This window comes from Phyllopteryx taeniolatus, chromosome 2 (assembly GCF_024500385.1).
Source record: "Phyllopteryx taeniolatus isolate TA_2022b chromosome 2, UOR_Ptae_1.2, whole genome shotgun sequence".
In the NCBI taxonomy this organism is placed as follows: Eukaryota; Metazoa; Chordata; class Actinopteri; order Syngnathiformes; family Syngnathidae; genus Phyllopteryx; species Phyllopteryx taeniolatus.
This window is the reverse complement of record NC_084503.1, coordinates 31,641,190-31,653,727: the sequence shown is the minus strand read 5'-3', so window position 1 is coordinate 31,653,727 and position 12,538 is coordinate 31,641,190. Positions and strand designations below refer to the sequence as shown.

At 39.7% G+C, this 12,538-nt stretch overlaps 1 protein-coding gene across 3 annotated transcripts in view; it reads left to right on the top strand.

Moving 5' to 3' along the window:
* The window catches only part of LOC133474241 (semaphorin-4B-like), an 89,534-nt gene that overhangs the window by 17,507 nt on the left and 59,489 nt on the right, over positions 1-12,538 (top strand). The gene's annotated exons all lie outside the window — the stretch shown is intronic.

Below are 12,538 nucleotides of genomic sequence, written 5' to 3'. Positions count from 1 at the left end.
CACACCAAAATCGGGATCAGATCCTAATTAAACTCAGCATCTAAGCCTGCATACACATAGTTTGCTGGGTTCAAATTAGATCGAATTTAACTGAGTGATTTGTTGTGCACAGTGTAAAAGCCCTTTGTTTTTTGTCATTTTCGTGACATCATCAATGTGCACCAAATCAGTATCAGATACAGTTTTAACTTGGTTTGATATTTGCACCCTCTGACCCTACATACATTAAATTCTGGATAAATTGTTTTTTGCAAGCTTGGTATTTTTTTTTATGTTCATCGTCAGTGCGTGGCTTCACACCAAAACATGTAATAGAATCACTTGAATTATTATATATATACTTTTGCAAGTAACTTTAAAAAATAGTTTTAAAGTTTTGCTCAGTTTAAAAGCAATTATTTTTTGTAGTCTTCAGTCTCATGGCATTATCAATTTGCGGGTTCACATCAAAAGCTATATCTATTCCATCTTAAATTCGGTTTGATATTACAGCATCAGACCCTTGATACACATAGTAAATTGTGTTCTAGTTTGATATAAATATTATTGCTTTTGTGGTTTAAGAGCACTTTTTCAAATATTCATTTTCATAATATTGTCAATGTGGGCTCACACCAAGATCTGGATCAAATCCAGATTAAATTTAGTTTGACATAACGGCATCTGACCATGCATACGCATATATCATACATTTGCTCATAGACACATTTTTAGACACTCCAGAGACCCAACTATTTGTATACAAACATTAAAAAGGTATATAGAATATAAAATAATGCTGTAAAAGGAACAACAACAAAATATGTAATGAAATCAGCCATAGAGTCGAATATAAAACATAAAAAAAGAAAAGCAGATAAGAATAAACGTAATGTGAATTTTTGGTTTTCCCAAACTAGGACATAATGAAGTTTTTCCCATCTGGCATATGCAAGCTCTACGAACTGATTTGGTAAAGCTTTAAGGCACGTTAACACTGGACTATTTCAACTATAAATGGTTTGGGGGGAAAAAAAGCAAAGTTTTTAGAGCTGATTTATACAACAATGCTGTTTTTGGACAGTGGAAGTGAAAGTTTTAAACAATGACTATCCCAACAATTGTTCCTGTCTAAAACCTTGGGGGGGGATGTCTTTTATTCAAAAGCAAAACTGTTCCGTTTGTGCTATCACTAGTACATCACAGTAAAAAAAAAAAGTATCATTTACACCAGTGATCATCAACTGGTAGGTCGGGACCCAACATTGGGTCGCGGACAGCTCGTAAAAAAAAATGACATGTCTTCCTATTCAGATTTTTTTCGGTATAGTACAAAGGTGTGCCAAGTCCCCACATGGAATATATTAAGAAAGTGACAAGAAATGTTAATTCCTTGTTCTCTAGCCACTGGTTTACTTTGTAACAAATACAGCGCAGCTCAGCCTTTGGCTGGTGGATATCATGGCAAGCACCATGCATTAGGCGGTACAGCAAACTAATTTGAAACAGCTTAAAAAACTGTGTGTGCTTTTTTTCTTTTTAAACAAAAACAATTCTTTCTTGTTCTTAACTTCTATGAAAGTGGGTTGCGACTTTGCAACAATAGGAAAATGAGGGTCCTGGGGTGACTGACAACTGTTGAGAACCGCAGATTTACACATCTAAGCTGCCTCTTTACTGGCTCGTGTAAAGACTGTGGAAGTCGACCCAGGAATTTGCCAGCTTCTAACGAGGCGGATTACTACCAGCGAGTGTGAAGTTTAACAGCCGAGACTCACTGCCCACGCCCCTTTGTGTTGTACGCTATTGTCACTGTCATGCATCTAATTATCTCATTGCACCAAGTCGCAATGGCAGGGTGAACATGCATACTTCACCAATGGCAACGTCCCACATGGGTGATGTTTGTTAGAGAGGCACTGACGAAGAAATCCAAAGGATGTTTGAATGAAGATTAAAGACCAAACATGCACTGAAAATTTCACAAAATGTTTCGGATGTGCCTTTCAACTCCATCCATCCATCCATTTTCCAAGCCGCTTCTTCTCACTAGGGTCGCGGGCGTGCCGGAGCCTATCCCAGCTATCATCGGGCAGGAGGCGGGCTACACCCTGAACTGGTTGCCAGCCAATCGCAGGGCACATACAAACAAACAATCATGCGCACTCACATTCACACCTACGGGCAATTCAGAGTTGTCAATTAACCTACCATGCATGTTTTGGGGATGTGGGAGGAAACCGGAGTGCCCGGAGAAAACGCTCGCAGGCACGGGGAGAACATGCAAACTCCACACAGGCGGGGCCGGGGATTGAACCCCGGTCCTCAGAACTGTGAGGCAGACGCTCTAACCAGTCGTCCACCATGCCGCCCCTTTCAACTCTTCCCGTGTAATAATATTTAATCACAAACTTCACTTTTTTCCCCCTGTGAAAAAACAAAAAACGGCTTTGTTGCATTAATCAAGTTGATGAGTCGCTGATTGTGTCATTATACAGAGGAGGGGCAGGATGGAATCAGACCTTCAGACGACCTCTTGTGCTTTGTGATAGCCTATCAGTGAGACTGAACAACACTTGTCCTCCCTCGTTTTACAGTAAACCAAAAGCTGCAGCAAGAAGTATTCCTTGAAACACTTAAACTGCCTCCTCCTCTTCCGCGTCCTCCTCCTTTTTGCTGAAACACACACACACAAATGCACATGTGGATCCCCACCCACTCACACCATCACACACACATTCAAACACTCAAAACAAACATGCTGGCTCCACCCATGGCTCAGAGGAATGGTCAACATGTGGGGACCAGAATGGGGAGTCGCTCGTTAATTCCCCCCCCCCAATCCGCCAAAAGTTAGTGAGGGGCCATTGGTCTCTGAAAAGTAGATTTGGTGAACTCTCGTTCACCATGAGAGAGATGATACGTTCCAGACCCGACCGCTATCGATTCTTCAATTACTTTGTTGATATTTTTTCAGCACATTACAGTGCAGCGGTCTTTACGTAAAGACATATTTCGATGGACAGGCATAGAAACAAATGATTAAAAATACAACTCAGCATTAAGCCCAAAACAATGAAAGCCTTTCACTTGTGGAGGTAACAGTTCATACCGTATACTCTGTGTATGTTGGTACACAGACACATCGCCTAACACAACAAAAGCCTGCATCAAGAGCAATGACGTAAGTGCGGCTAATGCTAATCTGCGTAACCAACAAAACTCAATGCTGCTCTGCTTACTTTGCGCAAAGCCAATTTAACCATATCTCCCACACACTTACAGCAGGCGACCATACCGATTTTATTTTATTTTCACTCATGGAGGCAGCATTTCAAATTAACCTTGGCATAATTCCCCAAAAATTGCCTAATATGGCCCCTTTAAAGGAGACATCCCACTTATCTATGAATTAAAACCAGGTATTTATGACGCGTTGGTCAAAAGGCAAAAGGATCAAGAATTACGGTGCTAATCGCCATTTTTGGGGAGGGTCTCTCTTGTCTCATGCACCCCCCTCTACTGCAGGGTTTATACTAACACCAGTATGACTTTACATTACCATGCCAACTATTGAGTGTGAATCGAACCCAGACCAACAGGAGACCCCTGAAAAAGTTGAAGGAACAACAGGATGTGACTAAATTGTCACCTTGTGGTTCTTTTTGTTTTGGCAAGGTAGTAAATGAATTGGTTGAGTTCATACATGTTTTTCTGTCTGTGGTGGCTGTGCTTGTGACTGCTACCATGTAACATAACGTTGAAAAAAAATTAAATGCTGTTCGCTAAGACTAATCTGTCCATCCATCAACACTGCAGCTCTGCTTAGCGTTTGGCTTTGATATAGATCTTGTTGTCCCGTCTGTCACTTGAAAAGTTATCCTTAGTGTGTACCGTACATTGGTTTCAGAGCACTACTGCTGTCAGATGAGCCACATACTGTGGATGCTAATAAAGATTTTTTTTTTTTTTAAGGAAAAAAAAAAGTGTTTAGCCTGGGAGACCTTTTAAAGGCTTTAACTGTAAATTCAAAGATTAACAGTTACGGTTAGAAATGTACATAAACTTGTCATGGGTATGGATTTCATCATCATTATGGGCTAATAATGATTTCTTTTGAAGCAATTTTGTATAGAGTGCCCATGTTTGTTATATGACTCAAAAACAAATTTTTGCAACACTGTGGCTTTGGCTAAGAAAGAATATGTAAATATAATTGAAATCTTATTCATAGGTGCCTTTCTGAGCACTCAAGGACACCATGCAGAACATAAATAACACCACAGCAACAATACAAATAAAAAGATCAATGACTGAGGGAAAATTAAGAAATAAATTCAAATGATTGCTTGACAATAATAGACATTTAGTACAGAAACTGAAATTAAAAAAAAAAAAAAGCTTTCATATTTCTGTGTTTTCAGGCTCATCATTGTCGTGTAAAAGCTTTTAAATCCGTTTTTATTTAAAGTGTAGTTTAAACTGTCGATCAGCTCGGATCCAGATCTTTGTGAGTACTGCAATTCACAAAAGATGGTGTATAATTACTGCCGCCTATGGGATGCAGCTGTTCAGCCTTGGCGGAGGTCTGGGCTGTACTGTTCTTATGCTGAAGCTAGATCCTGAAGTGAGTTTAAGCAGCCTTAAAATGTGAAAAGTCACGCTTTCCACAAGGACTTTTAGGGTTTAATGGTTCCGATTTGCATTGGCTTCAGCCCGTCTGTGTGTGCGTGTGTGTGTGTTGCTGTTCATATTCAGGACCACCTGCAGCTCTTAGGAGACGCATGCTGTTTTTTTAAATGCAGGACAGCTCACCTGTCTACCTTGACTTGCTTGTCTTCACCCCGTATGCTCAGCTTTATCTCAGCATTAGCCAGTGATTTTGAATTTCTTGTACTTCTCTGAACTTTACACGTTCACCACCGTGCTTTGGCTTGAAAGGGTCGTTTTGTGTTTTGAAGCGTTGGTAGGAAAGTGAAGCATTGGGTCTGGTTAAAAAGTTACTGATATATACAGTCGACACACAATACATACTGTATACAATGGCGGTGGCGTTTAAGTGCGGTGTAAGTTTGTCAGAAGTCCCGGTATCAATTTGAACAAGGCTGAGATGGAAATCTATTATGCAACAAGCTCCTCTCTCTCAGAAAAAACATTCCTGTCTCCTTCCTCTTTTTTTGCTTTTCTGTTTTGAAAGTAGTGCAGGGGAAAAGATAAAACTCTCACTTTGCGATGAAAAACAGCTGGCTTGGAATGTCTCTCTATGAAAATCTGCTCATTTTGCTCTCCAAAAGTAGTTGATTTACTACATTTTCTATTACAAACACAGCCATAGTATTGTGCTATAGCAGTTGTCATTCACAACAATACAAAGGAGCAGATGCTGCTCAATTATTAGACAAGAGAACATTAAAAAAGCTTATTATTCTCAATTTCACAGTTTAAGGCAACCGGCTTCATTGTTAGCGGTTATTATCTGTGGCCTCCATCAGGCATCGTTGCCGGGAGGGACCCCCTCGTATTGACTTATGACTTCCTTTATTGGCACCGAACATAAAACCAGGACCGCTGATAGCAAACTAAGCAAAGGTGCCTCAGCTGGTCTGTTTGAAGCCCGTCAGAGGGTGAACAGAATAGCAGCAAACCTGAGTAAGGGCTCTTGAAGCAAAGGTAGTACACTACTTGGCTGTTTTGCTATCTGAAGAAGTCCAACATGATGTCAACTATAAGAAGTTGAGATTCATCCATGCTGTGGCACTATGTACAGTATAGCCGTATGCTTGTATTATACTGCCCCCCATAATTAAACGCACAATCACAGTGAATTAATCATGGTGCACATTTACATTCTATTTAATTGTCATTACTATTTGTTGTGTAAACTAAAAATTGTATAGTGCTATTTTCTTTATGAAAAACAAATTGCAATTTTATTTTGTTGATTTTTGGAATTTCTATTCATTTGAATGGGGGGGGGGGGGTTTGAGTTACAAGCGTGGTCACGAATGAATTAAACTTGTATCTCAAGGTACCATTGGAAACAAAATAGGGCTGCACTGACGATTATGTTTTAGATTAATCGATGAATTGCATAAACACTTTTTAAATGGCCATACCTGTATTCAAAAATAAGACATTATTTCAAATTGACAGTGCAGAAAGTGCACAAACATAAATTGATTATGATTCAGTTACTGGTTTAGTCTGTAAAATGTCAGAAAATAGGAAAAAAAATGTCAATCATTGTTTTCTAAACTAAAAGCAGATGTTTCCAAATGTCTTATTTTAATCAAACACAAATTCATGCTTTCATTGAGGACTACAGAAACCTGAGAATAGTTACTGTTGAGAGACTGAAAGTTTGAGGAATTGGTCATTTTTAAGGTCTCTATGATTAATCGATTATCAAAATAGTTGTCGAATAATTTGATGATCGATTAGCTGTCTATTAATTGATTAATCGTTGCACCTCTAGAAACAACAACAAATCATCCATTTTCTGGAGCTATTTTCCTCATTATGGTTGTGGGTTTCGTGACTATCCTGACTGACTTTGGACGAGAGGCAGGGTACAATCTGGACTGGTCGCCAGCTATTTGCAGGACAAATTCACACACTCACATTCACAGCTATGAACAATTAAGATTCTTCAACAAACAGCACATGCGTGATTTTGGAACGTGAGAGGAAGCAAAAAAAAAAAACACCCACACAAGTGCAGGGAGAGCATGCAAACTGCACACAGGAAGGACCTGGGCCGAGATTTGAACCCTTAACCTCCAACAGTGAAGCATATGCGCTACGCTGAGCATTAATGTCTTTGTAAAGTTGTTGTACTGGCCCGCAATAGATTTTGCAGATGAACTGTACTGTACCTACGAGTGCATGATGCCCTTTTAAAACCTTTTGTCTGGCTTGTCAAAGCCGGTAACGAAATGAGTCTTCATTTTGAAGAAACTGCTGGGATTTAATGGCTCCCCCCAACCACTAACTTGAAGTCGTCAGATTACTGGTTTACTGAGACTAGCTATGTATTTACTGTGGATTGCATGTGGGGTAATCAGGACAGTGACCTCACCTCGTTGTGTAATTGCGTGAGTGTTACTTTGCTCGCATGCTTGACTTGCATCGTCACGTATTTGCAAGCTTCTAACAACAGATTCAAGATTCAAAGTGTCATATGAACACTTGGGAAACGTTTCCCAAGTGCAATGAAATTTCTTTACCGTCCAAAATGATGCCAACATTGTGTGAAATACAAGTAGAAAAAAGCCAAATAATAAAAGTTTGTACAAAGCAACAATCTAAATACTAATGGTAGCGTCTTGAGATACAAGTGACCCTACTTAAGAGTTCTGATTTCTTTTGTCTTGACTTGCAAGCGCAAACTTGAGATACGAGTGCGGTATAGTGGCAGGTGAGTCAACTCACATTACAACAAGCAGCAGTTTGGCAGATACAATTGGTAAATAGTCTTCAAGAGGCTTCAAGCTGTTTGTTGCCACTCTCAGCTGAAGGTTGCTGTCAAACTAAACATAAAGAAAAGTACTCATTGTATATTAAAAGCAATCACATAGCCTCCGCTATGTGAATGCAAACATAAAATGGAAACCTCAATAGGCAATTAGCATCTATGTAGTGGTGTTGTTACCCTTTAAGAAACAAATATGTGAACATGAATGGTACTGGCAGACATGTACATGGACGATATAATATTCACAGGCATATGTTCTTTATCCTCTGCGAAGAACGACTAATATTACAGCCCTATTAAGAAGCCGAGAGAGAAGGTGAGCCTCCAGGAACGGATTAAAACAGTATCACAAGGCACAACTGTAGAGGTATAACAATACAAAATTCAAAAGTGGCGCCATGTGAGAAGTACAGTGAAACCTTGACTTACGACTTTAATTTTTTTCCATTGCAAAGCTTTTAAAACAGTAACTCAATTTACGTGTCAAATTAATTTTCCCTCTTGAATTGAAATGCCGATAAATCTGTTTCAGCCTGCCCTGAAAAAATAAAGCATTTTTTTTGGTTTTGATTAAGAAAAATGGAACCGTATTGTATAAAACCATTATAAAACACAATAAAAGAGAATGTAAATAAATACATTGCTTTTATACAGTGTAATTAATGTACATACTGTCGTAGGGTATTCACGCATTGGATGTATGCCTTTTCAGGGGTGTGACCTAGCAAGTGACATCAAGAGCTAGAGTCAGGTTGGTGGGTTAGTTCAATGTGAGCTTCCGGAGTTGTGGCCCAGTCTAGAGTAACTCATTTACAGTGTTCTCGTTTTGTATTTATGTGTTTGACTGTTTGTTCTGTTCAATAAACGGCTGAAAGTGCATCGGCAACTATGGGTCACAACACGAAGCAAAAGATGGACAAAGCATTGGCTCGTTACTCAAAAAACTTGCAAGTTGAGGCCCCTGGAAGTCAAGTTACCACTTTACAAAAGAAAAATATGATACAGTGGAACCTCAGTTTACGAACCACCCACTTTCAAAGTGCTTTGGTTTGCACTGCTTTGTGGGAGGTGTCAGTCATTTAGGGCTAGCAGTATCCACAGTAAACTTACACATTACTGTACACGAAAAGGCTAAGACACTGCTCAGTGATTTGCTAGTGAGCCCACTGTTATTTCATCATCATTAATTATGTTTTCACATATTTCTATATTGTGGATTCTATATTCTATATTTATTTTTAAGCACACAACAATCAAAATAAGGTCAATACAATGTCGTTCTGTAGCTGGATCGGATTAATTGTTTTTCCATTCATTTCAGTAGGAAACGTTACCTCGGTTTGTGAACATTTCGGTTTCAGAACGGGGTAACGGATCAAGTTAAATTTGTTACCTGAGGTTCCACTGTACTGGATAAGTTACCTGTATATGCAAATTGACTTATTACAATGAGGAAAATATAATGCAATTGCGTTGTAATGATGCATCCCGAAGAGATTAGTTGCGATCAGAGATCAGTTGGACCACACGTCTTAATGACTACTGAAGGCCTCTCATGAAAGCGATCCGTGTGCTTGGGCTTTTCCAAACAGTTTCTGTCGTGTCACGCTACTTCAAATGGGTCAGCGCGTTAAACGCACAGAGCGGTTTTCAAGCCAAGTAAACAAAGGAGATTAGTTTAATCTACTTTCCTCTCAGTTCTGAGACTAATAGCGGCCATTTTTAAATGCCGTAAACGGATTTGCTGGCAAGTGTGCAGCAGTTTGTGTAAGAGATGCTGTGGTCAAGTGGCAACTGTGGGAAATTATTAAACATGCCCCATTAATTATACTTTGCACTTCTACCGGAAATGATCTCCTATGGTAAGTCAACTGCATATCAGTGGGAACACGTTTGACCCCCAATTTATTTCCTCTGACACTCATTGAAAATGAACCTTGACTGCTCAACAATACTGAGCTGTATTTAAATGACTGCAAATGAGAGTATTCACATTAAATCTGGCCTATTCGCGAGTTGGGGATGTGAAACTTCCTGTGGTTGAACAGAGTACATTCCAAGATGCCAGATGACTGGAACTAAAATCCATTTTCCCTTTGGATATAAACTACACTGTAAATAGGACAAACCAATTCCAGTCCATAACCATAATCATAAAAGTAATCATCAAAGTGTAAAAAAATAAGTTAACATATGGTGTCAAATTTTTTATGTGTATGAGGTGAGTCTTCACAAGACTAAACACAGCTTTTGAAGGCAGTAAATTGTTCCACCACAGAAGGAGACCAGTGGTGGCAAAGAGGGAAAGTATGTTGCTAACATAGAACAGGAAAGGGAATATGGATAAAATTAGTGTTTGGCTTTTTCAACAACAAAAAAGCAAAACACAAGTATTCCTTTGGCTACTCACTGAAGTGAAGTTTAACATGAGTCCTCTAAATTGTTTTGAGAAATTTCGAAAAATGTTGAGACAAAATTATGTTGTCGATGATTTGCTGGCAACCAGTCCAGGATGTCTACACGCCTAACAGTCAGCCAACTCTATATAATCATTTGCTGACGCCCACGTCACTCACCAGGCCAGGCCCCGCTTTTTAAAGCCATACGCACTCAAAGACACAGATACTACAGTAGAACGTGAGGATGGTGACCCCAAGTGGCCAAAAATATTACCTCACATGCACGTTATTGTGTTGAATAATGCAAAATAATTTTTTATCTGATTACTCCATTAATGGATGGGATAATTGGTAGGATATTCAATTTTAGACAGATTTAATTGCTGCAGCCCTGCATACTATAGGTGTGAATGTGAGTGTGTGTTTTTTTTTTGTTTTTTTTATCTATTTGTTTCCTGCAATTGGCCAATGACCAATTAAGGGTGTGTCCCACCTCTTGCCTAAAGTCACCTTGGATACCCTCCACCACACCCGCGACCTGAATGAAGACTCTTCTTCTTTTCCTTTCGGCTTGTCACCATCATCCTTCTACCAATATACTCACTATTTCTCCTCTGGATGTGTCCAAACCATCGAAGTCTGCTCTCTCTAACTTTGTCTCCAAAACATCGAACATTGGCTGTCCCTCTGATGAGCTCATTTCTAATTTTATCCAACCTGGTCACTCCGAGAGCGAACCTCAACATCTTCATTTCCGCCACCTCCAGCTCTGCTTCCTGTTGTCTCTTCAGTGCCACTGTCTCTAATTCGTACATCGTGGCTGGCCTCACCTCTGTTTTATAAACTTTGCCCATCCTAGCAGCGACTTTTCTGTCACATAACACACCTGACAACTTCCTCCACCCGTTCCAACCTGCTTGGACCCGTTTCTTCACTTCCTGACCACACTCGCCATTAAAAAATTGGATGGATGGATGTTAACTCTATCTATAAACACTCACTAAGAAATGCAGTTTTGTGGTCATTTTCACGAGTTGGAACATGTTAGTGAGATTACAATAATAGTTGTATTGTTTTAGTTCTGGGTCCTCTCATGTTATAGTTGTATAGTGTTTGATCACGTGCGTGCATACAGTTGCGACAAATATGCGGGTCGTTGTCTGTAATCTGTAGTGGTGTACTGTGTACTTAAAGTGATATTTGTGCATATAAGTGTAATTTTATGGCCTGTATTTATACACTATGTATCTTTGCTTTGCTTCGCTGTAAATGTAGGCTCTTCAGGTGCAAACTGAATGGTCACTACATATTACGAGTAATTTCTGCCGATTATATTCTGTGTGACTCATATTATAGCTACTTGAGTCTTATCTTGAAGCATCACAATGCATATGCGAGAGGCAGCATGATTCAAGGCAGCAGCAAATCAATAGAAAGATGATACAGTAAATAATTAATGATACATAAGTGAAGCCCCCTTTGGGATGTTTCACGCAACATGCTTTTAGTTTTGATTTGCACGGCGATGCATCTCACCAATGGGCCTGAAAGTCTGTACCACCACTACAAGCTTGCTGAGCTGATACCATATGGATGATGTAAACCACAACTCTCTTGGGTTGAACGGATTTGTCATTGTAACATTTGAGGTTACAAGGGAGAATTGACAGTCTTGGGCATCCACGGGGGGAATGAAATTGGGTTTGGGGAACTCTTCTTGGAGAAGTAAATTCAGGAGAGCCTTGTTGTCCTTCATGGAGGTTTTTTTTAGAGTTCCCACTGATGCATTCAAGACCGCCTGCATTTCACAGTTTCCAGGAGAACATTTCGGAAGTGGCCTACAGATTATGTAGGGTTGTGATTGTATGTTTTAATGGTCATGTAGTCGACTTTTTAAAAACCCTACATACCTGCTACCGTTTTATTCCAAACTGGCTGTGATCACGTTTAGGGTGTGATGATGATGAGGATGACAAAGGTAAGTGATTGTAGTCATTTAAGATGGTCATGATAGAAGTTGAGTAAATCCACCTTCTGATGTCATGTGTCAATTTGCATAAAAGGTGCCTTGCATGTTTTGTTCCCAATAATGTCATTGCGCTCCCCTGCCCTGTCAGCTTTTATTTTTTTACATCCAACCTGGTTTTTTTCCAGACTCGCTGAGTCATGCTTTGACGCGCAAAGTCGCCAGCGTTAATGCATTTAGTCGCAGGCAATTGCTGGCCGGCCTAACTGCGACAAGGAGGGGTTGCAGTTTATTTTTAACCCAGTGGTGATTTATTTATGAGTCTAGGAGACGTCTGTAAGAAGTCTGACTCCTTCGTCCCCACCTGTCTCACTCCCAAGTGGATAACACATGTACTATGAAGCGCGGTTATGAGGTTCTGGGTTCAAATCTCGGCTGGCGTGGGTTTTCTCCTTGCACTCTGGCTTCCTCCCACATTCCAATAACAAGCATGTGTTTTTTATTTCCTCCACACCATAATATTAACAGTGGTTAACTTATTTTTACAATTGTGTGACAGCATTTTAAAATGTTCCTTCAGACATTGTCCCATTAACATATGTTTGATGGTGGTGACTCATTCATTCTATTTTAATCATTTCCTTTGGAGAATAAGAGGTTTTTTTAAGTAAACTTTTTTGAAGCGTGCATTTTACATGGACGTGTTAACAAGTTTAGCAC